The following is a 21,690-nucleotide window of genomic DNA, read 5'->3' as shown; positions in this document are numbered from 1 at the left end:
TACTGGTCATGTAGGAGAATTCGCTCATTAATATTCAGTCAACAAATATCTATTGAATATTTTCCTATATTCTAGTTATTGTTGTATATTCAGGGGATAGGACAGTGGGAGAGAGGAGATACACACACACACACACACACACACACACACACACACACACTCATATAGTCTTGAATCCTAAAGAGTTTCCATGGAGGTAGTAATGAATTCTCTCTTATGCTGTATCTTTAATCTAGAACACATGTGTCAAACACAAGGCCCGCAGGCCAAATCCAGCCCGCCAGGCCTTGCAATGTGGCCCGCACCGCGCTGTCATCACTGCACTCCGCTGTCAGTTTATGACATTGTCAGTTTATGACTGTTCAGTAAACCATTCGGCCCGCGATTTAGGCTGGATTTTAGATTTTGGCCCCTTCTCTGATTGAGTTCGACACCCCTAATCTAGAACCTTGCTAGGTGAGGGGCCAACACTGTGGATGTCACTTGGGAAGTTTTTAGAAATGTAGCATCCCAGGCTCCATCCCACATCTCCTAACAAACACAGAATCTGCATTAAGATCCTCACAAGAGTTGTGTCTGCACTAAAATGTGAGAATCACTGCTTTAGAAAACATAACCTGGGGCAAGAATTAAAGTTCCGATTTTATTTGTGAGTGCAGGCCTAGGTGAGTATGGGTAAGGGAGAAGGGGAAGTCATACAGGGGAAGTGCAAAGCAATAAGATGCAATGCCACCCGTAATGTCCAAATGAATCTGGAAAGGACAGGGCAGCTCAGACAGCAAGTGGGTTTTCGAGGCAAGCGAGTGTCTTCTCAGACAGGCTGCAGGAAAGATTCACACTCATGTCCTGCTCTCTGCTGATTGAGGTTCATACCCCTGGAAGATGAAACTCCTGAACTTCTGGGTCCCAGTGTCCCAGTCTGAAAGTGGAGGGTGCAAACCAAGAAAGAGAATAAAAATGGGGACAGTTAAGGATTTTTGAGAAGACACACAAAGTTCGTATCTCAAGACAATGCATATGGAAAATTCCATTCCCATAAGCTAGTAGCAGTGAATAGAAATGGCATTTGTCAGTCACCAGAAATACAGCATCCCCTCTTCCAGACAAAGTAATTCACCCTAGACTTTAGAATATTAAATTTTGACATCATCACTAGGAGATACTGCAACCTTTTTTAACGTTCATTAGTCACTTCCTCACACCCTGAATGATGACCTGCTGTTCCTTTGCGAGCACTCAAGGTTTGCACCTCTGTATTATTTTATCAGCTCCTCCATATTTCTAGTTTTCTAGCCCATATTCCCCACATTTGTTATCTGTGGCGCATTTATTAATACTTTGAGTCTGAAATATTTAGGCCCATCCCTACTCACCCAGAGTACTGGCCAACATCACACATATATCTGCTTATTAAATATGATCGTGCCCACATTCTCATCCTTGCTTGCACACGCCAGAAACAAGGTCCTAGAGAACCAAACAATCTGGTTCAGGGAATCTAGGTAAGCAAATAGTAAGAGATATCAGAGTAGAAGCCACAGATCCCAACGTGAGGCAGACCTAGGACCCAGCAGATACCACTGCACAGGCTCCCAGGTGTGTGCCCTCCTAGAGCGCTTCAGTCTGAGAAGGTCTCCTTCGGGCCATCCAGATTTCACTCTGTCTGGAATCAGTGGAAATTATGAAAATGCAACCAATACCTAAATGTCAAAAGTAGTTATTGCCAGGCGGTAGAAATATCGATTTTCATTTTCATTTTTATCATTCCCTGTGCTTTTCAAAATGTCTATGATTAAGCTGTACTGCTTTTACAATCAGAAAGAAGCACTTCAATTATTTTTATAAAATAATATGTTTTTCTGAGAACACTCTTTTAAGAACAGAAAAATGAAAACCAGGAATGACACGCAGCCATTAAACTTAAATTATCTGCATATTTTATCGATGGTAATCTCCCTGAACTCCCATCTAGAGTTTAGAAAACTGTAGATTTCCACAGCTCCTAAAGCATAAAGGAGACTTTTTTTCCCCACTCAGAGCCAAAGAGAAGAAATATACAGAGAATCAGAAAGTAGAAATTGTACTTTCTGAAAGCAATATTGTACTGCCAAATGTCTAATGAGGCATTTCAATAACATCTGTGACTCCCATGTGCTGGTGAAACAGACACTCCACTGACCAGCCCTTCAGAAATGGCAGGGCCTTAAAAATATGGGGTTGTTGGTCAGCCCTCAACTCTAGACACCTTTTAAGGAGGAGCTCAGGTCACATATCCCAGGGTACTCTTAACCTTTTCTTCCCTCCGAACAAGGTGAGTCCTTTTCAAATTCTAGTTTCAACCCCTATGCTGCACAACCAGCTGAAATACGATTTACTCTAGTTGATGGTTTGATCAACTCTGACCAGCAAGCACAGCAGAGCTAATTTTGTATAAATGTGAACAGATATGTTTAGTTTATATCTACAAAGGTGTTGACTTCTAGCTACTACTTATACTTGTAATGCTATTCCAAAAAATAATAATTTCTACTCAGCTTTCCAAAGTAATGGATCCTTATTTTCCAAATGTGATTTACAAATCAATTCAGAGTCATTGGTACTGAAAAGCCCTCCTCACCTAGATATTGATGTTCTTGTCAGAAGATTTCATAGGTCTTGGTCCAAAATCTGGGTGGAGAGGAAGGAAAGTTGACTTTCTCATGGTGTTTGCTCCCCTGATTTCCTGGGGTACTGAGGCTGCAGACCACTGATACCATTGATGTCTGCTGGGTGGGACCACATCATTCACTTGAGAATACTAAACTGAAGGACATGAATTAGCAGTTAGTCCCTGTAATATTAAGCTTATTTGATAGTGTATAAAATAAATTCATCTCAGAAATAAAGATTCCTGACCACTCACTTTTCACATTGAGTCAAATCACACAATAAGATTCATTTAGGTGCCTGCCAATGCACACATCCCTAAACAATTGTATATGATCATTGCTTTGATGATCCAGCATAAATGGCTGCTTTTAAGTCCTACCTCCATGGCTGACTACCCACAAATATAGTTCAAGTCCAAAATCACCTCCTAGTCTCTTCCATATAAAAAAAAAAAAGTAATTATTATAATGATTATTCTGATGAAATTTTCAGTTGTTTCATGTTTACAAATTACTCTGTAGTTGGTAGATAACTTGGACGGCTTATAAACAAGAGTATATGGCATAGATGAAATAGCATAGGGAGCAGTGTGTCTTAATGTCCTATTTTAATCAGAAAGTAAGCATCACAAGAAGGGAAATCATAAACTATTTCTAGTCAGCCTAAAAATGGTAGGCAAAGTGGAATATGGTAAAATTTTAAAAATTCTATATTTAAAAGATGTTTACTAACATTGAATATGTTCATATGCATTTTTAAAAATCATACTTTATATTTGAAACATGTTTTAACGTGTTTCCAGGAGGTATTTAAAAGCCTTCAGATGGGGGAATGGCTTTGCTATATTAATGATATTAGGTACTGTTTCAACAGATGTAGAGCCTGAAACATAATAACATCATGAATACTTCTTAAAATATGCATAGTGGAAAACAAGTCACTTCATGATTATGTACCTTGCATGAGAAGAAAATACTATTCCCTTGTGCTACTGAATATAAAATGTTGTTGGCTTAAGTGAGAAGGTATGTGTAGTCACAGTAATATTTTACAATTTTAAATGTTGTAGTATTCTTTGGAAGCATAGTTTAAAATATCCCCCTTTTCCTCCCCTCGACACCCCCTGCCAAGAAGCCACTTTGACAAGGATATTATTTGTAAGTAGGCAAGAAAGTTTCCTTAAAAACAGTCTTACTGTTTCACTTTGCAAAAAATTAAAATCTGAACAGAATAAACCCTATAATATAGTTATGAATGTTTATAATATGCAAAAATATTTACTTTCAAAAAACCTTTTCAGATATTAAGACCTACTGGTATATTATTTGCATTTGATTTATATGATGAATAAAATTCAATAAAAATTATAAATGTAGATATTTTTAAATTGTAGGAAGGGTTGGTGGGAGTTCTAGGATCCAACTACAGTTATTTCTTGTCAATTAATTCATAAGTTCTAGATAATAGGACAACTGTTTTATTGGAATAGAATTATTTATTATTATTATTATTATTATTATTATTATTATTAGTTCCACCACTTCTTGAGATAGCTGCATTTTCCTAATCACCATTAACCCTTTCTTGGGAATTCACTTTACTTTTTTTTTTTTTTTTTCTGCAAAAAGCTTTATTGTTTCATTTGGTCCAACACATGGGAGAGGGCTTCCGGGTGGTTAAAAGAATGACTAGTAGTTTCAGGGAGAGGCTCAGGCAAAACCCAGACGCCAGGGGAGGCAGAGAGACCTTCAGAGGCCTCTGAGCTCCAGAGGCTCCTACTCATGCTTGAGGGTGAGCCTTTCGAAGAGATACGCTTGCCCAGCTCAACCTAGGGGCCAACCAGCCTGAGGATGTTACTCAGGTGTGGCCCCTCTTCTTGATGAGTTTCACCTCCTCACCCAGGAAGTGGTTCTCCTGGAAGTCACAGAGATGAGAGTCTGCACGGGTAGAACCCAGGGCCTGCAGCTCCACAGGGCCTGGTTAAGGCTCCTCTCCAAGGCCAGGGCGGCCTCCATAGGGTCCTGAGTTTTGCCCCCTCACCTTGGGAAGGCTTCAGCACGTCCTGGAAGAGAATGTGGCCACCACACTTGCTTTGTAACTTTAATAGATGCTCAGCGCCCTCCAGCTTCTTCTCCACCGACTCATGGAAGCGGCCCACGCCCTCAAGAGCCACATCTGGGCTTGTATTTTGACCTGGTCGAAATAGAAGCCAGAGAGAGGTAGGTGTGGAGGCCCGCAGATGCAGGTTGGCCAGGCAATTGGCCACAGCCTCCACCTCGGTGGAATAATTCTGATGAATTTGGGAGCTCATGGTTATTCGGTAATAAGGAGTTAAGGTAGAAAAAACAAAACAAACAAACAAAAACACGGTGTGTTGGCTGTTTTTTTTTTTGTTTGTTTGATTGATTGTTTGGGGGGGGTATTTTGTGTGGGTTTTTTTGGTTTGTCTGTTTTTTGTTAATCCTCACCCAAGAATATGTTTTCCATTGATTAGAGAAAACAGAAGAGAGGGGAAGGAGGAAGGGAGACAGAGAGAGAAACAGCAATGTGAGGGAGACATATCAGTGGTTGCTTCTTGCATGTGCTCCGACTAGCACTGGGGATCGAACCTACAACCTAAGTATGTGCCCCTGCACTTTCACTGTGCAGGCTGATGCTCTAACCATTGAGAACACCAGTCAAGGCAAAATGTACACCATTTTTTTTATAGTCTGCCCTATGCTTGTAGGTTATTTGCTTTTTATGATTTTTTTCCAGCTAGATTTTAAACTTGTTGAATGCAGGGTCTCTATGAACTCCCTTTGGTAACTCCCACATGATAATCCTTAGAGAAGTCTTTTGATATAAGAGTTTTAAATAAACATGGCTGCAAAATTAATCACTCATGACTACAGGCATGTTATGAAGAGAGACTTGTACTTAACTTCCGATAAATATTGGTGTATCATGTAGCATTATTCTACTCTTCCATAAGTAAAGAATTAATGTGGTTCATGTGGAAGAAAGTGGGAGGCAGCACTGGACTGAGAGGCGCTGGAGTCTAGTCACAGCTCCATTACTTGACTGGCCCTGTGAGCTTTTTCAAGTAACCAGCTGCTATCAACCCACCTCCCACCTTTATCAAGGGTCAACTGGAGATACTATTTGCTTGTTCTGCTTCATAGAATTGTTGATACAATTACATGAAATTATGTATGAGATTTTCTGAATACCATAAAATACCATTAAAAATGTATGGTATGCATATTCTTCATGTATATTTGGAATCTGAAAACAAAATAAACATAATTAAAACCAACTCAGACACAGAGAGGGGCCTGGTAGATGCCAGAGCAGGTCTGGCTACTGGGTGAAAGAGGTGAAGGGATTAAGAAGCACAAATTGGTAGTTACAAAGTTGTCATGGGGATGTAAAGTACAGCAAAGGGAATATAGTCAGTAATGTTGCAATGACTGCATGGTGCCAGATGGGTGTTGGAAGGAACACTTTGTGATTGGCCACTGTGCTGCACACCTTAAACCAATATAAAATAATCTTGAAGGTGTTCTATGGTTGAAAAAAAAGTATAGTATGATAATGCTCTGTTTATCAGGATACACAGAATGTTACAAAATAAGATTGTGTTGTTCTAAGATTCTTGGCTATTGCATTGTTGTTGCAATCGAAAACCATTTCTTTTGAAAAGTTGAGACTCTAGAAACCCTATTTTAAAAGGTGCAAGCTTGCCTGGCCAGCACGGCTCAGTGGTTTAGCAAACCAGGAGGTCACGGTTCAATTCCCACCCAGGTTGCTTGATCCCCTGAGTAGGGTGTGCAGGAAGCAACTGATCAACGATCCTCTGTAATCATTGATATTTCTCTATCTCTCTCTCCCTTCTTTTTGAAATCAATTAAAATATATTTGGGGGGTGGGGGGGAGTCAAGCTTTACTGATCTAAACTTATACACTGAATCAGATCCCAACATAATCAGATTATTTTGGGGTGCCATGGAAAGCTCTACTAACACCAGCCTATATTGAGTGTGTACACCAGTACTTTGCTCTGAGTACTCTGTCTCATTTAATACTCAATGCTGCCTTAAAAGGTGGGCAGTACTATCATCACTGAGTAGGTGAAGAAAGGGCAGCTTACATAGACTAATGTGTCTAAGGCTGTACAGATGAAAAGGGCAGAGTTGGATTTGAATCAACATTGTCCCACACCAGCACCAATGCTCATTTCTTCTTTTCTGTCCTGACAATACTGTTAGCTAAAGCCCAACCAATTTTCTAGCAATTCAAATCCACGAGTTAAAAAATAAATAATAAGAATCACATTGTTTAATCTCACATTGGGTTTAAGATACCTGTGGAATCATGATCTTTAGAGATAGTTAAGAAAAATGTTAGCATCTTTGCACATAAAGAATATTTAAAATACTAATCAATGATGGAAACTGTATATTAAAATACACTTCTTTAATGAGTTATTGCTTAAGACATGTCTGTTGGCAACACATGAATTTTCCAAATGTGTAATTTATGCTACAACATTAGGATTTTATTCTCAATTGTAACATTGGAATTATGATAACTTCCATTTAAAAAATATTACTCCAGTTGAAAAATCATTTTGGTTTCTTAGACTCTTACTTGTTGGCAATATATAGGATATTTCCCCTTGAAAAACTGCAGGGTAGTTACCATTGAAGAAGGAAGAAAAAAAGAGAGAGAGAGAGAGAGAGAGAGAGAGAGAGAGAGAGAGAGAGAGAGAGAAACCACCAAGCAATTTATAACTAGATGGGCTAATAGAGAAATGTTGACATATTTTAAAAATTCAATTTCAATTTGGCAGCCTTAGGTAATTTGCTGATAGGATGTTTATAATTATTGAAACACTTTAGAAAAATAAAAGAAAGCTTGAGGGTTGTATTTTGATTAATGAGACTCTGAACCTATCATTTTTTAGTGTGTTAAAAATAACCTCATAGAAATAGTCGGATCCCACCTGTACATTTTATTAGTGGATAGTAGCAAGTATTTCATCAAAATCTTCTCAGAGTAATGAAGTCTCAGGCAGTTTAGAGAATAGAATAACTACTTCTAGAGTGAGTCTAAGCAATATGCCAATGGCCGATAGTCCTGGAAATCCTGATATATCTACTACTGTTATATTCCCTCCTTGTTGTAGAACCTACTACAAAGAGGCATGTAATTACATTTGACCCTATAAACTTTATATAAATCTCACGACAATGTTCGCCTTTAGAGAGTAAAAATTGAGTTATTTTGATCCTGCCCCTGAAATGTCTTTTTTGTTGTTGTTGACTCTTTGGATCTTCTCATAGTAAAAGATGAGGCAGATCATAGTTTTAAGTGGAGAAACAGGCAATTGAAAAGTAAATTGTCCTCATTGCATATTTGGGAGGAAAGATGTTTAAGAACTAAAAATTCTTTTGATCATGAAATGTTAGTATAATAATATCACTGGCTCTGTGAATTCCAAGGAACATTGTAGCTATTGTCCCCCAAGTATATTTATAATGGATATATTGCAATTAATACAGAATCTCAAGTATTGCATGTATGAAATATGTACAACTGGGTCACAAATTCAAGTGGAAAATGAGAGTTTGAAAGTGGAGGATCCTTCCAGTCCCTAGGGCACAAGGCAAGATTTGTTCTTTTATATCTGGTTCTATTTGTTCATAATGCCAGATATATTAAAAAAAAAAATACTTAGCAATACAAAACTGCAGAGTTGTTACCATACTGAAACTTAGAAACTTTATGTACTAGTTACTATTATGTTAAAAATAAGAAAAAGTGTTTATTCCATACATTTAACCAGTTTCATAAGGCATAAAAATGACAATCCTAAATTATAAGTACAAATTTTATATATGAAATGAGTACTTTATTATTACTTCAGGATATTTTCAGAATTGCTTAGTGAACCTCAAAATCTCTTATTCTTGCTTCGCCCAGCCCAAACCCCTTATTCCTCTTCCTCAGCATAAAGCTAAGATGTCCTGGCAACAGTGCCAAACCTAAATGCAGTTTCTATATGATGCTAAAGAAATATACCCAGAGATTCTAATGCTTTCAAAGGATTGTAAGAATATGTAGTTTTGTCCTGTATCTTCAAAGACAATGGTTCCAATTGGGATCCCCAAGTGGATTATATGCTTTCATTCCTCCAAGAATGAAGTGCCCTATGTAGTTATAATGTCACTTTCACCTTGCCCTTTGTTTTCTATCCACATCTATACCAATAAAAACCTAGATGGCCCTCCTGTGTGATGCCGTCACAAAGATGGCCACCATAAGATGGCTGCCACAGATGGCCGTGTGCACAGCAAAGGTGGGGGGCCCAACGGCCACACCACATGGTGAGGCCTAGGGGATAGCTCTGTGTGGTGTGGAGGAGGCCAGTCCCAATGTCTCCACCACCTTGCATGAAAGAGGCAGGTCACAGCAGGGAAGGGCAGTTGTGGGCAATCAGGCTGGCAGGGGAGAGCAGTTGGGGGTGATTGGGCTGGCAGGGGAGCAGTTAGGGGGTGATCAGGTTGACAAGCAGAAGCAGTTAGGGGCACTCAGTCAAGCAGGCAAGTGAGCAGTTAGAAGCCAGCAGTCCCAGATTGTGAAAGGGATATCTGACTGCCAGTTTTTCAGACATCCCCCAAAGAGTCCCAGATTGGAGAGGGTACAGGCTGAACTGAATTTCATGTACCAGGCTACCAGTATAACTATAAAACGTTTAAGAAACTCTCCTGCACCCTACCATTCCCTTCTCTAGTGGGAGTTTAAATGCTGCTATTGTGTGTGTGTTTTTTCCCTAAATAAAATGTGGGCCTTTCTATGAGAGTTGGTATAACTCTAGGAACTTTGGCTAGGTGTTCACAATGTTCTTGCTTCTACACTGGAGGAAGAAAGATAAATAATATAGGATTGGTTCTTGGCTTCAAGTATCTCTCAGTGTAGTAGTCAAGAGTGCTATATAAATAAGCAGTGTCATACAAAATGAAATGCAAGGCAGTCACTTTAGTTTTGTTAAGCAATTCAATGGCTATGCTCCTCTGTAGAACCAACATAAGGAATTACATTATTCTTTCATTATAATGGAGTAGACCTGCATGAAGATTTGAGAGATAAAATATTTGACCCAAAGATATAGAGATGGATACATGATAATTTCCCCAGATTATACATTCAAATAAATATTTTCTCATTCCAAGTGGCCACCTAGGAAGCTATGCAATGCCCCTTTGATTAGAATATTGTTACATTTCCTCTGGTTGACTTGCCTACAGAAGTAATTTACTATATTGTCAAGCTTGTCAGTGTCCAATTTATATTTTTAGTTTTTCAGTCAAAATGCTAAACCCCTTTCTTTAATTGCATATTAAAATAATATTTTAAAGAAATGTCACATTGCTTTTTGTAGTGTCTTTGGTTTCCAAAATGCTGGAATTTGTTTCTTTTTTGAGACCATTATTGGAACACAGATTTGATCAGTTATTATCTTTGCAGACATTCACTATTGGTGGTTGTCAGCCCACATAAGGCAGATCCCTGAATCTGGTCTGGGCTGGAAGATTGGCTCACATGAAGGCTCAGATTCCATTTAGATTTGTTTCACTTAGGGTTAGTAATGAACCAACCAACAGCACAATAAGTGGAATCAATACAAGTTAGTGGATACATTTCCTGATTCCTCCCTTGTCCCTCAGGGAAGGCATATTCAAAATTGCAGCCCACATCCCATGAGGAATCCATGAGCAGCCCAGAACTGAATCAGCAGCTTAATCTCACAACCTTGTGTACTGGGGGAAGGGTGCTTATCTGTCACCATAGAAGGTGTTTCTATTTTTACAAAGTCTTCAAAACCTGGGTTTCACCAGTCTTCAGAATGGCATTTGAATTTACAAGAGACTGCTTTGCTCTCCCACATTTATCCTACCAAATTCCTTGGTGAATTTAATCTCTATTGGTATACTTGTTTGTGGTTTTTAAGAAATGCACCTAACCTGATTTTGTCATCCAAAGTATTTATTGTATCCCTACTTTGGGGAAAATATTGTACTGACATGTAATGCCATAATATTTAAATAATGTAGAATCTCCTTTAATGAAGATACTTTAACAGACAAAAGTTTAGAGGAACATATTTTTATATAAACCTATAAAAAGTATTCATATTTTTAATTATTGGGGTAAATATTGAGTAAGGAAGTTTAAAGAGAATTTCTTTAAGTTTTGCTCATTATGTAGCTGCGACTGAGAAATTTTGGCAATTAGTTAAAATTAATCATTTGGATGTTCTTTTTTTTTTAATATATATACAACCTAAATTTATCAGGAATTTTCACTCTGCTGCTATTAATTTCATTATGTTAAATACTTTCCATTCACATGCATTTGATGCTAAGATGTGCAAATGAATGTATACCTTGGGTTTTTAAAATTAGAAAATCTGAGTTGAATCTCAGCTTTGAAATTGAAATATCATAATTTTGAGCAAATCTCTTGAGCCTTCCTGAAATTCAGTCTCTAAATCCGTAAAGTGGGTATTTTTTTTTAACCACATGAAATTTACTGTCAGCAATTAGATCACTCAAGAGATATTACAGAAGATAGAAGTATAACAGCAAGGAAGTCTGTTGGAAAAGTCAGATGCCATCTGTTACTCAAATATGTTCATTCCTACAGAGTGTTCTGTTATCTGTTCACAAACACACAATGTTTATAAATACAATAATCAAAATATTCTTTTACTCAGTTATTTTCTACATTATGTCAAATTGTAGATTGAAACCATAATTCCTAGAACATTTTACAATTCTTTACAGTGTGTCCTCAGGAATAATTTCCTTATTTACAATGTAAATATCTGAAGCATTTAATATAAAATGTTGCTTATAGTAAAGTGTTCCCATTAATTTATTAAAAGAATGAGTACAAAATTTTTTTTCAAAATAAATTTTCTGAATCATAAGAATTAGTGAACTCTTTTTAGAAGAATGAAAACTAATCCTAAGACTAATTTTTCAAAATGCTAAACAACTAGGTATTATAAGATGTCAGAATTTTTAAAATTTGTTATGAAGACAAAACCTTAATTACTTGAAATGTATTACAGTATTTAGTACAACTTTATGGTTTATTCAGAACCCAAATTCAAAACTATGATAATGTGCAATATATGATTTATGCTTTTAAGGCATCATGTGCAAATAGTCCATACATACAGGTTTTGTGTTTAATAAATACATACTAGAATAATACAGATTATGTTTATTGAAAATGGACTTTATCTTTGACATACAGAAACCTATCAAATGTATAGTCAACTAAGAAAGGCTCTAACAAGTTTTGGACACTAACATGTTTTGGACACTTAAAACCAAAGTACATTAGAACCATGCCATGAATGGGAGAATACAGAACAAGAAATATTCTACGGCGAGTTCCATGATATAACAACTACTCATGTCACCATGGAAAAACTCAGTCCCTACGCCACTTAAGGCGGCATCTCTCACCACAGTGGAGCAAGATACAGACTACAAAGCACAGAAGCTAGAGCCCCAGAAGCAGCCATGGCAGAGGAAGCAATTAAGTACTCTCAGGGATATCAGGAAAAGTAGCTCATGTTAGTGGACTTTAGGTTTGGCTATACTTTTAAGGTATCTCATTGAAAGCATTTCAAGGTTTACTAATATTTTTGAGTTCTCAAAATTTTGAATTTATGCAATGTGTCTTTTATCCTAAAGAATCTAATACAGAGACACTTTACTCACCATATACTAGTTTGCAACAGGGAACACTGCAGTTACCATGGCAACTATACTATAAATCGTTCTTTTTGCTAACTTGGAATTTTTCCTTCTTTGGACTGACATTTCCAATGCTTGGGCTCTAGTAAAGATGATTTTTACTTATTCACGTGAAAATTTGAATTAATCTTTTCAAAGAGTTTCATATGTTTTGATTTCTTTATATCGGGAAAGAAAAATTGAAGTCAAATTAAGAGGAGAAAAAGCCTATGAACCAATAATATTATCCATTTTCCCCCCTAACTTTAAGACATGAGCATAACGTATACTTTGCATCTCATGAAAAATTCTAGTGTTCCCAAGCCACATTAAAATGCAAAATAAGGTGGTATTAGGATGTAGTTTGTATCCATAGGACCCAGGATTCGTTGGCACAAATAAGCTCAGTTGGTGTGTGACCATGGGAAAAATGATGGAAGGAACGTGAAAGGAAGCTTAACTTTAAGAATGAAGTACTGACTTTTGGGAGAAAATTGTGAAGGATACAAATGAACTTTGCATTTTTAGTCACTGACGTTATGTTAAGCTATGCCTACATCCAAATATAAGTGTTAATCTAAATATGTTTTATCTGTAAAATATGAACAAAGCAATATATACTTTTTAGATGTTGGCTACTACTGCACTGTGTTAAAGTGTTTCTGTGTATATTAAGATAGCACTAAATTCACCATAAGAATATAAACACCAGATGTGGTTAAAAACACAAGAACTAAGAAAAGAACAAGAACCAAGGTAAATAGGATCTCTCTGCAGAAATAGATTAGGTATCTGGAAGTGGGATACTGCCATAACAATAATTTAAAATGGAGGGTTGACTTTGGAATCAAGAAGTGGGTAGAGGCTGGAAGACTTTTGAGAAGCATGGTAGAAAAATCCTAGATTCCCTTGAACAGATTTTTGGTGGAAATACAGACATTACAGATGCTCCTGGTGGGGTTATACTACAAAGTGAAGCATGTGTTAATGGGAACTAGAATAATGGTGATCTTTCTTACATAGTAGCAAAGCTTAGTTGAATTGTGTCCTTCAGTTATGTGGAAAACAGAACTTGTAAAAGATGAATTGGAATATCTTTCTAAGGAGATTTCTAAGCAACATATTTAAGATGTGGCCTGTTTCATGCTGCTTAGAGCAAATGTAAGAAGAGAGGTACCAATTGAAAGAAGAACTGTTAAACAAAAAGGATCCAGGCAGTGGCTTCGTATCATGGTCTGTGCACAACATTGTCCCGAGGTAAGAGTCCTACTTAAACATATCCTGGCATTGCAGCTCCTCTTTATCTGAACTAGATTCAAAACCACTAATGTCAAAAATAACATCAGTTTACAAAGCGCTTACAGCAGTGATGATCGTTTTAGTAACTGAGTCAACCTTAGGCAAGTGCCATTAGCCGGCTATGTTAGGGTATTGTTCTCTGTGCTGACACTCGGAACATCAGGGGTTGGATATAGGCAATCACAAAGAAGACTAGAAACCAGTAGTGGCCAACGGTCTCCTCCCTGCTGTAACACATGCAAGAAAACGTAGGTATTTTAAAGTGTATGTTGATGCATTAATGACTAAATGAGCACAGCTGATATTTGAGGGCACTGGACCTCTTTACTGTACCTTTGAGTGTTGTTCATAAACAGAACCTGGTGGAATTAACTTCTTCTTGTTGTAATATTTATTTAGATTTATTTGTGTGACTGACAAAGTAATTTGAAATTAGAGCTGCTTAATAACAATGAAAATTAATCTAAAAACAAATTACTAACCTATACGAGTAAGCTAAGGGTTGGAAAGAAAGCAAGAAGTAACCTGGGCAGCAGAGTGAACTTTTTAATCTTTGCCTTCCCCTAGTAACTGATCTTATCTTCTTTCTTTTTGCCTGCTTTTCCTTTTCAAAGTTAAAAGAAATCTGCCTGGTTGTTTTTACTCCCCACTCTCTCTTTCCCGCCATTGCTTGTGTGTCCTAGAAGTGGAGATTTTAAGTTGAGGAAGGTGACTCTGCAAGTGGGCTGTTTAACTGAATGAGTGGGAAGGAAGATGGCTGTAACTATGGTGACCATTTATCCAAGTTTACTTGGGACAGTCCCAATCTATGCCTATTTATAGCATCCCCTTCATTCTCAAAAATGTCCTGGCTTGGATGGTAAGTTACACAGCCACCCTAGTTACAACTCAGATGGGCGAAAGGGCAGTGTAGAAAAATGTGGACACTGAAAGATGCTGACAGTTGTTAAGGTTAAGTTAGTGTCTTATTAATGACAACAAGGGAAGATTCACCTTTCCTGACACTGGGCTCGCTGTGTCCTCTTCAGAACTTAAGCAATTATTCTTGCTTACATGCATGGACATTGAACTACTTAGCTTCTTGTAGGATTATAATAAATGAGAGGGCATTTTCAATTCAATAATTTAAAAATATTCCTAATAAAAATTCTTATTGAAATTATATTTTAGAAATGGAAATGGAGATTTAATAAAATGTATTCATGATGGATTTTTTTTTAATTCAAAGATTAAGTAACTCTATAATTGCGGATAACTTAGGTAGATAAAGTATTTAAATGGAAAATATTTGAAATGCTCAACGAACAGAATAAAATTAATAGAGTGCTGTCTTTTTCAGATACTTCAATATTATTTTTTATATATAATTTCTGAGGGTGATTTGGTGTTATGTTTCAGTGTTTATTACGAAGAAAAAGTTTCTTGTCCCAAACCAAGTTTCTATTCGCACTGATAGCAAGTAACTCATTTTTATCATAATGGAGAGTGGTATTAATATTTTAGAGAAATGTTATTGAATTCCAGGTAGGATACTTCCTTTGTCTTCCCTTATAACTCTAACTTTTTGTGGTGAGTTGGGTAAATAAAGCTCATTTCGAAGACCTATGTTTTAGACTTTCAAAGTAGACTATAATAGACAATATTCTCACATGAATATTCAGTATTCAATTCTAATATGTTTAATGTAAGATATCAGGGATTTTTTAAAAGGCTTTAGAGTTTATTATGGATAAAAGAATACACAGAGGAGTAAAATATCTGATGAAAGCTGCCAAAAGCATTCCATACACAGTTTAGACATACAACTTTCAATTATAGTTAACACAGTTTCAATTCAATATCTTGTTACCTTGTTAATAATTAACATAAAGCAACAACCCCATCTGGACTATGAGATAATCAAACACTATTTCAGAAATCTTTATTGTTTTTTCTGTAAAAAACATTGTCCAAATATTGTATGGGGTACTTTTGTTCTGTATTCTTTTTCCTGATTACTATTAGCATTTCTACAGGGTGAAATTTGCTGTTCAGTTCTGATATTGTAAAAGTGACCTGAGGTTAATCACAGTATCATGCTTTCATTCTGAGTTTTTCAATGAGATGTACTTATTGCTAAAAGAAAGCATTCTAGGAAAAAAGTGGAGCCTGCGTCATAATCGTTATGATTAAATTGCGTATTTTTGTCATCCACCTTACTGAGACTATTAAATTACAGTGGTCAGTGCTATACTTAGGAGTTAATAAAAATGGCAGTTATTTAGAGAAACAGTTGATGTTTTTCCAAGGTGACATTATGTGAACAAGTAGAAGAAAGGTGGCACTGGAGAGCATAATTAATAAGATACTAACTTAAACTGGTTCTACCAAAATATCAACAACTGTCAACATTTTTCAAAGTTCCTACATTTTCCTGCTTTAGCTCATCTTAGTTATAATTAGTGTGGCTATGTAATTTACTAGTCAAACCAGGACAATTTTGAGAATGAAAGGGAATGCTATTAATAGGCATAGACTGGGACTGTCCCAAGAAAACTTGGATAAATGGTCACTGTAGTTACAGCCATCTTACTTTGGTAATAAGGATTGATTCTTATGGGAAGCTATGCCTCTGGCCAATTGTAAAAACAAACAAACACAAAAGGATTGCACTGTGATGTGAATACTTATTGCTAGTCTAAAACCTACCATTGACCTGCTGACACTTGTTTTTGAAGTAGATTGAATTATAGTCAACTTTCTAATTCAACTTTCATCATTAAACTCTCACTACAAGGACAACAATTATAAAAAGAAAATATTAGCCTAGTATAGTAGAAAGTACATGTTTAATAAGGGCTTGGTTCAATAATCCTACTTCTAGGAATATATTCCAAGAAAACAGAAACACCAATCAGAAAGCATATATGCACCCCTATGTTCATAGCAGCACAATTTACAATAGCTAAGATTTGGAAACAGTCTAAGTGCCAATCAGCAGATAAGTGGATTAGAAAACTGAGGTACATGTACACCATGGAATACTATGCTGGTATAAAAAGGAAGGAATTCTTACCATTTGCAACAGCATGGGTAGAACCAGAGAACATTATGCTAAGCAAAATAAGCCAGTCAGAGAAAGATAAATATCACATGATCTCACTCATTTGTGGAATATAATGAACAATATAAACTGAGGAACCAAAATAGAACCAGAGTCATAGAAGCATCAAACAGACTGTCCAACCTATGAGGGAAGGTCGGGGTGAGGGGGTAAGAGATCAACCAAAGGACTTGTATGCATGCACATGAGCAAAACAAATGGACACAGTCAGGGGGTGAGGGTGAGGGCACGTGCTGGTGGGGGTGGCTGCGGAGAGATAAATGGGGAGAAAAGGAGACTTATGGACTTATGAAATACTCTAAACAATAAAGAATTTAAATTTAAAGGAAAAGGGCTGGGTTAACATTCCTGCTGGCATGTGGCATCTGTGTGTAACCCTAGAGAAGTCACCTAACCTCCCCCTATAACGAGGAAACCATTAGCTACTTTAACACGTGACACGGGTCCTACATGGTGGCTCAGAGCTGAGAGAAGGGCACACACCCTGTAGCCAGACCACCAGGGTGTGAAGTCATGCTCCATAACCTTAGTGACCTTGGGTAAGTGAGTGAATCTCTCTGTCGCACATCTGTCATCTGTAAGATGGGGATGGTGTTAGAATGTGTTTCACAGCATTACAGGGCAGTGTACCCCTGGAGTTCAAGCCCAAAGCCTGGCAACTAGGTCTTCCACTTGTACCCATTTCACCTATTTTTACCTGTGACTGCAGTTTCTGTTGCTATTATTATCACCTTTATTTTATCATCCAGAATGTGCTAGTGCTCAATAAGTAATGGCTTTATTTCTGACTTTTATAGACCTTTCTGCACCTTCTGAGGATTTTACATGGTTAATACTACATAAGTATTATTTGATTCATTCAGCTTTTCCTTCAGACACATGTCTTACTAGACTCGCACTTACTTATGATGACTGATGGTAGCAGCAACCCCAGAAAGTTAAGATTTAATGAGATCTTAGAGATTCTCTAATTATCTATCATGTTTCCCCGAAAATAAGACATCCTCCAAAAATAAGACCTAGCGCATGGAAAGATAAGACATCCCCTGAAAATAAGAACTAGCGCAACTTTGGGAGAAAAAATTAATATAAGACACTGTCTTATTTTCGGGGAAACAGGGTAGCTACTTACTAAACAGATAAAAGAGTTTCAGTTCCAGAATGGCTCATTCCCTCCAAGAAACAAAATATAAGTATATAATTTATAATGTTGGGTAAAATGAGGCTTGGTTAATTATTTCTAAATTCTGGGGCCCTACAGTAAAATATTCTTTCGGTGTGAAAGGAAATATGCAAAGAGGAAATACACATGTAATCTGGGCTGTGAAGGGTGGGAGAGAACTGCCATTTCTCTCCCCTGTGCGGCAGGAAACAGCTGTGCATGAAGAAATGTCTAAACAGCTTCCCAAATGCTCTCTTTCTCAACCTTGTTCTGGTCTCCTCTTGGCTCCTTCCTTCCCCCTCAGAATGGTTTGTGTCTGGGCAGCTCTGCTTGGTTTGAATTTGATGGGAGAATGGTCAGGCAGCTGGATCATTCAGACCCTGGCTCACTGCTGATGTGGGCAGAAATTGAGCCAGTTAGAGGGGAGTGAAGCAGCCTATTCATTTCATGTATGCCACTGAACAACGAGAGGTAATGATGATTTTTATTCCCTCCTGACTTTAAGCCTGAGAAGCAAACTGACAAGTAACGAGAAAATTCAAAACTAAAGCTGACGTGCCTTTCTTAATGCTTCCCAATGTGCTTGAGTGTGATTATTATTTAATGTGTCTTTGTCCTTGTACATATACCGGGTACTAGTTACTATATGAAATTGTTCCAGACACTAGCAATCTGCCTGAAAACTAAGACCAAAATGGGAAAATACTAGAGAGGCCGGAGGTGTGGGTTGGATGGAAGCAGGTTTCTGCAAGCCTATGATACAAATAAATGCAGAGCTCTCTGTGTGGTGCTGGACAAGGTTTTTTGAGAATTCCTGTCACTTTATGACATATTCCCTCTATGTACAGCCCTCAAGCAAAGCTCTACTGTATGGTCACCTTTCGCTTTCCAGATCCACCACCATTGATGGTTGGATAGGAACATCATCCATGTACACAAAAGACAGTGCAGCATAACTTTGAGGATGGGAAAGAAAAGATTCTTCAGTCACTGGCAGGCTGACCTCAGGGCTGTCAAGCCAATTATGCTAGCCCAGGATGTGTGCTCAGAGCATCCTTGTGGTGTGGCAGGTGATGAATGATGAGTTTCATGGCCTCGGGCTCCTTTCTGAGAGAGAAACTACATTGGAAGATGATTTTAGCAAGCATGCTGGCTAGGACTGACAGAACCCTACCGCTCTGCTGGCCTGAGGAATGATGGCAGGACAAGGTCTTGGCTGGTGGCATGTTCAATATAAACCTTCCCTATTTATTTCCCACCCTTTGAAATGAAAAGTTGCCCAAGCAGAACAAAGTTTCATTAAATGAGAGGTTTTGCTGATCCATTGAGAAGGGTCTGCAAGACGCTCACCTTTCCAATGGAGTTTAGAAATGGAAGGTGACAAACAAAATGGCTCTTGGTTTCCCCCTGGCCCTGGTTTGTCAAGTCTTTTCCTGTTCAAACACCATCAACTCCTAAAGGAACACGAAAGACTACTTTATCTTCTGAGGGAATCTAAACGCAGGGCAAGTTTGTTTTACTTCATAGATTTAGAAATGGGATTTATTAGAACAAGCTAGAAGTTGAATATTCATTAGTATCCTTGAGCCTCTTTTGAGCAGAAGACTTGAAAGAAGCCAGGGTTTAGAGATTTTTTTTTTAAATCTTTTCTTTTTTCCTGGGCTTTGGGGACTGATGTTGAGTTCTGCCATCTGTGAGACATGTGCATATTAAACCTCTTTTACGTATAAGCTTCAGCTCTTTCAGGAAATTGTTTTCTGCTTATGTTACCTAAGCGGCAGAAATTAGCTTCTGTCTCACATCGTCTCTGCATTATTAAAACGCAGCTTGTTGTGCAGAGTTTTAATGGATTCTTTAGGGCCTTTACATATTAATGTTACATACTGAGAACTATTTAAGTATTCCAAATAAAAACATTCACTGGTTAAACGCTCTGTTTTATTTGTGATCACAAGTGAACGGGACAAGCTAGTTATCTTCGTGGTCATTTAGAAAAAAAAATACCTTAACCTAATACAAAGCCAGTCTCTTCATATCGGGCAACTTAGTCACAGAATTCTAAGGGAGCCTAGAATGTATTACACTTTCTTTTTTAGTCTTTATTTTTAAATGGCAAAATGGACAAAAATAGTTGCAACTTGCTATTGATAATTGAAGTATGAAATACAGTAAATTCTTAATCTGAGACATGGGTTGTTGCTATTCTTTCTGTCAATAAGAAGAATGTGATAATAGTTTGTCTTCAGTTGATATACACTTAAAGATTTTGAACTCTGAAAATACCTAAGTAAATGCTACTTGGTGAGGTCGACCAGGTAGAAAGGACAGAGATGACAGAGAAGGTGAGAAAAAAATCAAACAATGCATCATTTTAAAATTATCTAACTCACATTTCTCTCTACCAGAAGAAAAACAGTAGTAGTTTCTCATCAAATATATGCCCTTAAATATTTGATATTAAACTTTATTCAACCAAGTCAGCAACCTACAATGTTGGGCCCTGGGTGGCATCCTAGGATAGTGCTATGATGCCTATTTTATTTTTTTAAATATATTTTATTGTTTTTGTTTTTGTTTTTGTTTTTTACAGAGAGGAAGGGAGAGGGATAAAGAGTGAAAAACATCAATGAGAGAGAAACATGGGTCAGCTGCCTCCTGCACACACTCCACTGGGTATGTGCCTGCAACCAAGTTACATGCCCTTGACTAGAATCAAACCTGGGACCCTTGAGTCTGTAGGCTGATGCCCTATCCACTGAGCCAAACCAATTAGGGCTGATTCCTACTTTAAAGCCAGACAATATCTACAGCTTCTGTCTCCCACTCTGTCACTCATTAGGTGGGTGACGTTGGATAAGTGATTTAACGTCTCTGTCTTATTTCCTCATTGGTAATAACAGAGGCTTAGATTAGATCCATTCAACTGATATATACTGAGCTCCTATTATGTGCCATGTTTCAGTAAGATATGAAAAATAAAAAGCAGCCCCTATCTTCAAGGAGCTGAAGGTTCAATAATAACACCTGTAAGAATGAATGCATGCAATATAGAGGTTTTGAATTTCTTAAAGAAACTTGTTTAAGGTAATGGGCAGGTTGAAGGGTATCACCAAAAACAGGAGTGGTCAGTTCTCTCTGGGTTTGGGTGAGAGAGAGAGAAGATTGACAAAAGCTTTACAGAGAAGATGCTTGAGCTGAGTGTGAATATCATTCTCCAAATGAGTAGAGGATGGAAGGTGTAAGAACACTGGTCTGGAGGAGTTAAGTCAGCACAAAGCCTCCTGACCTAATAGAGGTCACGTACAGCTATAAAATAAATCTGAGATGAAATATGCAATGGATGGTTGAAACAAATGGAAAAGGCTTTGTGTGACATAAGGACTATGGATTTTGTGAGAAGCCAAGTCATGGTTCCAAGAAGAGCATGTGCACTGTTCACATATGTATTCTAGAAAAATCACCCTAGAAGAGTATGGCAAAGACTTGGATAAGGCAAAGATTAGAAGCCAGGAAGCCAGGTAGGAGGCTGTTACAGAGGCATATGGGCGAGATTATAGAGGTGAAAGCAGTAGCTACAGAGTGGAAGGAAAAGTACTGTGAGATGTGAGGCCTGTTACTTCCTGCATACACAGTATTGAATAAGACACAACCCTTATTCTCCAAAAGCTTACATTTTAGTG

General features: G+C 37.5%; 1 protein-coding gene across 7 annotated transcripts in view; it reads left to right on the top strand.

Annotated features, from left to right (window-relative positions):
- ZNF385B (zinc finger protein 385B) overlaps window positions 1-21,690 on the top strand; it is a 342,481-nt gene that overhangs the window by 201,688 nt on the left and 119,103 nt on the right. The window contains exon 1 of one of the 7 annotated variants that reach the window (XM_084892612.1): window positions 13,924-13,993. The exons of the other annotated variants lie outside the window; for them this stretch is intronic. The gene's annotated coding sequence lies outside the window, so the exon portion shown is untranslated. Of the gene's footprint in view, window positions 1-13,923; window positions 13,994-21,690 lie in introns of those variants that run through there. 7 annotated transcript variants of the gene reach the window in all.

This window comes from Pipistrellus hanaki (genome assembly GCF_964339955.1).
Source record: "Pipistrellus hanaki genome assembly, chromosome: 8".
Lineage (NCBI taxonomy): Eukaryota > Metazoa > Chordata > Mammalia > Chiroptera > Vespertilionidae > Pipistrellus > Pipistrellus hanaki.
The sequence above is the reverse complement of the archived record's forward strand: the minus strand, read 5'-3'. Positions and strand labels throughout refer to the sequence as shown.